The sequence below is a fragment of the Schistocerca gregaria genome, unplaced genomic scaffold (assembly GCF_023897955.1).
Source record: "Schistocerca gregaria isolate iqSchGreg1 unplaced genomic scaffold, iqSchGreg1.2 ptg000772l, whole genome shotgun sequence".
NCBI classification, from domain to species: Eukaryota; Metazoa; Arthropoda; class Insecta; order Orthoptera; family Acrididae; genus Schistocerca; species Schistocerca gregaria.
The window spans coordinates 70001-75000 of NW_026062142.1; the positions used below are offsets into that span (position 1 = coordinate 70001).

At 54.0% G+C, this 5000-nt stretch overlaps 1 non-coding gene across 1 annotated transcript in view; it reads right to left on the minus strand.

Moving 5' to 3' along the window:
- LOC126321819 (small subunit ribosomal RNA) overlaps window positions 1-1473 on the minus strand; it is a 1893-nt gene extending 420 nt beyond the window's left edge. Inside the window, exon 1 of the ribosomal RNA XR_007558556.1 lies at window positions 1-1473. This exon is cut by the window's left edge and continues 420 nt beyond it. This is a non-coding gene — a ribosomal RNA (small subunit ribosomal RNA).
- Window positions 1474-5000: the final 3527 nt, after the last annotated feature.

The following is a 5000-nucleotide window of genomic DNA, read 5'->3' on the forward strand; positions in this document are numbered from 1 at the left end:
AGAAGAAAAGTAATCGCTGACAGCACGAAGGATGTCACGCGACTAGTTAGCAGGCTAGAGTCTCGTTCGTTATCGGAATTAACCAGACAAATCGCTCCACCAACTAAGAACGGCCATGCACCACCACCCACCGAATCAAGAAAGAGCTATCAATCTGTCAATCCTTCCGGTGTCCGGGCCTGGTGAGGTTTCCCGTGTTGAGTCAAATTAAGCCGCAGGCTCCACTCCTGGTGGTGCCCTTCCGTCAATTCCTTTAAGTTTCAGCTTTGCAACCATACTTCCCCCGGAACCCAAAAGCTTTGGTTTCCCGGAGGCTGCCCGCCGAGTCATCGGAGGAACTGCGGCGGATCGCTGGCTGGCATCGTTTATGGTTAGAACTAGGGCGGTATCTGATCGCCTTCGAACCTCTAACTTTCGTTCTTGATTAATGAAAACATACTTGGCAAATGCTTTCGCTTCTGTTCGTCTTGCGACGATCCAAGAATTTCACCTCTAACGTCGCAATACGAATGCCCCCGCCTGTCCCTATTAATCATTACCTCGGGTTCCGAAAACCAACAAAATAGAACCGAGGTCCTATTCCATTATTCCATGCACACAGTATTCAGGCGGGCTTGCCTGCTTTAAGCACTCTAATTTGTTCAAAGTAAACGTGCCGGCCCACCGAGACACTCAACTAAGAGCACCCTGGTAGGATTTCAACGGGGTCCGCCTCGGGACGCGCAAGCACGCCTTCGGCTCGCCCCACCGGCAGGACGTCCCACGATACATGCCAGTTAAACACCGACGGGCGGTGAACCAACAGCGTGGGACACAAATCCAACTACGAGCTTTTTAACCGCAACAACTTTAATATACGCTATTGGAGCTGGAATTACCGCGGCTGCTGGCACCAGACTTGCCCTCCAATAGATACTCGTTAAAGGATTTAAAGTGTACTCATTCCGATTACGGGGCCTCGGATGAGTCCCGTATCGTTATTTTTCGTCACTACCTCCCCGTGCCGGGAGTGGGTAATTTGCGCGCCTGCTGCCTTCCTTGGATGTGGTAGCCGTTTCTCAGGCTCCCTCTCCGGAATCGAACCCTGATTCCCCGTTACCCGTTACAACCATGGTAGGCGCAGAACCTACCATCGACAGTTGATAAGGCAGACATTTGAAAGATGCGTCGCCGGTACGAGGACCGTGCGATCAGCCCAAAGTTATTCAGAGTCACCAAGGCAAACGGACCAGACGAGCCAATCCGATTGGTTTTGATCTAATAAAAGCGTCCCTTCCATCTCTGGTCGGGACTCTGTTTGCATGTATTAGCTCTAGAATTACCACAGTTATCCAAGTAACGTGGGTACGATCTAAGGAACCATAACTGATTTAATGAGCCATTCGCGGTTTCACCTTAATGCGGCTTGTACTGAGACATGCATGGCTTAATCTTTGAGACAAGCATATGACTACTGGCAGGATCAACCAGGGAGCTGCGTCAACGAGAGCTGAGCAGCCGGCCGCCCGGGAGTGTGTCCCGAGGGCCCGCGCGAACACGCAAGCGTCCGCTCAATTATTCTGCAAACAGGAGGAGGCTGAGCTCCCCTGCACGATACACCTCGAAACCCTCTCAGGTCCCGGCGGCGCGCAGCGCCGTCCTAAGTACTTGGTCGGGTTCGAGAGAGGCGCAATCGCCCGGAGATGGGCGAGTAGACGCTTTCAGTGCGAACACCCGTGCTCCCAACTGAGCTTGCCGCTGCCGACAGAGGCCCGGGAGCGTGCTGTCGTGGCATTGCCGGCGGGAAACAACACGCGCCACCTACGGTGACCGGCAGCTCCAACGCCAGCGCCACAGAAGGGCAAAGCCCCACTTGGGTGCAGAAGCGAACTCTCCCAGCACAGCGCACGCGCCAACACGTCCGCAGAGCTGCGATACAAACCACCTGCGAGAACCGCTGGGGGCGACCGAGCAGCAGACGGCGTCGCGACGCCGAGTGCCGGGCGGCGGCGCATCCTCAACGCACACAGTCCGCAATCGGACCAGCACACTGCAGATGTCCACCGCGCTTCGCACCGGGCTCGGCAGAACCCACTTTGGCCGCCTGGCGCCGCGCGCAGGGTGCGCCGGCGCATAGCTGGGACGCCAGCCGGGCCCGTCGGCCGGCGCTCCTGCCACTGGGCGCCCCCCACCAGCCGGCTGTAGTGCGTGCGCTCACGCAGCGCGCGGCCAGCACGCCGGGCGGCCCCCCCTCACCGGCCGGGGACTGTCCCGCCAAGCCACAGCCTCGTATCGCTTCATACCCACATGGCCAACTCAGGTTCGGGGGCATGGCGGGTACCGCCGAAACAACCGGTTCATAGATGTACCGATCGTCGCTATCACCGATGCACCTGCAGCGCGAACAACCGCTCAACAACTGATTTCCAGTTCATTTGCGGATCTTTGGCAGCAAACGTATACGTCAATCTACATTTGCGAAATCTACGATTCTGGCATGCCTGCATGTTATGTGTCACGACACGCTACATCAGCCCACATACACACTGCGGCATGTACACGAGAGAACACGTGGAAGATGGTCCGCGCACGTGTGCAATGTCCCTTGCGCGGTCGACTGTCAACCGGCCTCTGTAGCATGTCGCAGATGTGGAACGCGGTCCACCGTGCTATCATGTTGTGTGGGGCAATACGATTAAATAGGAAAACCCTCGTCGCTACATCAACAGACGGCTCACGCTGATTCCCGGCAGAGGGAGGAGGGGGGGGGGGGGGGCCAACATGCAATACTTTCGTCCGTACCTACCTACCACATGTCTGTACGGCGTACAACAGTGCAATCTCGCTGTAATGGGGAGACGAGACAAGTAGCATCGTGCACAACATATGGCCCTTATGATTCGCCATTGTAGGGCGCAGCCGGTGTACGGTCAAGCATGTGCCACATTATGTCACTCAGTACGTAACGACGGATGATCAGTGTGGGTTACGCGTACATCAGCGGACAGTCCACACAGGCCGTACCACAACGTACACTGACTGCATCGACAACCGAATGCAACTGAACAGCTGCAAGGCTCATTTCACAAACAAACGCCTGACCGACCAGCTTGGAAGGGCAGGAGGGGAGGGCGATATTCGTTCTGTAGCGGTACACCCTTCCAGTGGTTAGCGGGACTGTGTAGAAAGTACGCAACACTCGAAAGACCTTTATGTGAGGGTACGCACCATGGCATCAAGAAATACACATGACACCAGAGGATCCAAGCAGTGAACTATGTTCAGAGGGTTGCTGTTAGGCAAAGCTACATTCCTGTGACGTTACATGTGACAGTTAAGGTGCAGTGTAAGTTAGGTTAAGGTGCAGCGTAAGTTAGGTTAAGGTGCAGCGTAAGTTAGGTTAAGGTGCAGCGTAACTTGGGTTAAGGTGCAGCGTAACTTGGGTTAAGGTGCAGCGTAACTTGGGTTAAGGTGCAGCGTAACTTGGGTTAAGGTGCAGCGTAACTTGGGTTAAGGTGCAGCGTAACTTGGGTTAAGGTGCAGCGTAACTTGGGTTAAGGTGCAGCGTAACTTGGGTTAAGGTGCAGCGTAACTTGGGTTAAGGTGCAGCGTAACTTGGGTTAAGGTGCAGCGTAACTTGGGTTAAGGTGCAGCGTAACTTGGGTTAAGGTGCAGCGTAACTTGGGTTAAGGTGCAGCGTAACTTGGGTTAAGGTGCAGCGTAACTTGGGTTAAGGTGCAGCGTAACTTGGGTTAAGGTGCAGCGTAACTTGGGTTAAGGTGCAGCGTAACTTGGGTTAAGGTGCAGCGTAACTTGGGTTAAGGTGCAGCGTAACTTGGGTTAAGGTGCAGCGTAACTTGGGTTAAGGTGCAGCGTAACTTGGGTTAAGGTGCAGCGTAACTTGGGTTAAGGTGCAGCGTAACTTGGGTTAAGGTGCAGCGTAACTTGGGTTAAGGTGCAGCGTAACTTGGGTTAAGGTGCAGCGTAACTTAGGTTAAGGTGCAGCGTAACTTAGGTTAAGGTGCCAACGTGGGTTAGGTTAAGGGGCCAACGTGGGTTAGGTTAAGGGCCAACGTGGGTTAGGTTAAGGGCCAACGTGGGTTAGGTTAAGGGCCAACGTGGGTTAGGTTAAGGGCCAACGTGGGTTAGGTTAAGGGCCAACGTGGGTTAGGTTAAGGGCCAACGTGGGTTAGGTTAAGGGCCAACGTGGGTTAGGTTAAGGGCCAACGTGGGTTAGGTTAAGGGCCAACGTGGGTTAGGTTAAGGGCCAACGTGGGTTAGGTTAAGGGCCAACGTGGGTTAGGTTAAGGGCCAACGTGGGTTAGGTTAAGGGCCAACGTGGGTTAGGTTAAGGGCCAACGTGGGTTAGGTTAAGGGCCAACGTGGGTTAGGTTAAGGGCCAACGTGGGTTAGGTTAAGGGCCAACGTGGGTTAGGTTAAGGGCCAACGTGGGTTAGGTTAAGGGCCAACGTGGGTTAGGTTAAGGGCCAACGTGGGTTAGGTTAAGGGCCAACGTGGGTTAGGTTAAGGGCCAACGTGGGTTAGGTTGCCAGAGATGTGTCAAATCAGGATGTACGTTTGGCTGGTGTCAGGTGGTGGGTTGGTTCGATGCCTTTATAAGGAGTGTGGCCAAAGGGTATTTTATTACTTGTACCTTTTGTGTTGTGGCGTGGCGTTGCGTCCTGTGTTGATACTGGGTGGACCACTGTGGGTGTTGCTGGCTGATTTGAGCTGCGTTGTTTGCGGGTGGTGTGAGACATTCTGTCTTATTAGTGGACGTGACGTTCCTCTTGTCGTTCTTTGGATAGTGTCCTGTGGCAGCGAGGATAAAATGGATGTTGTTGAACGATAGTGCTTTGGTGCTTTCGCTTTGTTACACACAGAGTGGACTGTGAGATAGGGTGACTGGGTCGAGTGCGGTTCACACTGTCCTCCCCAGTTTACAGTATGTATCATCTATGTATGTGGTCCTGCATCATTTACTAAGCAGGGACGTCAGACGACTGAAATATTAGTTATGT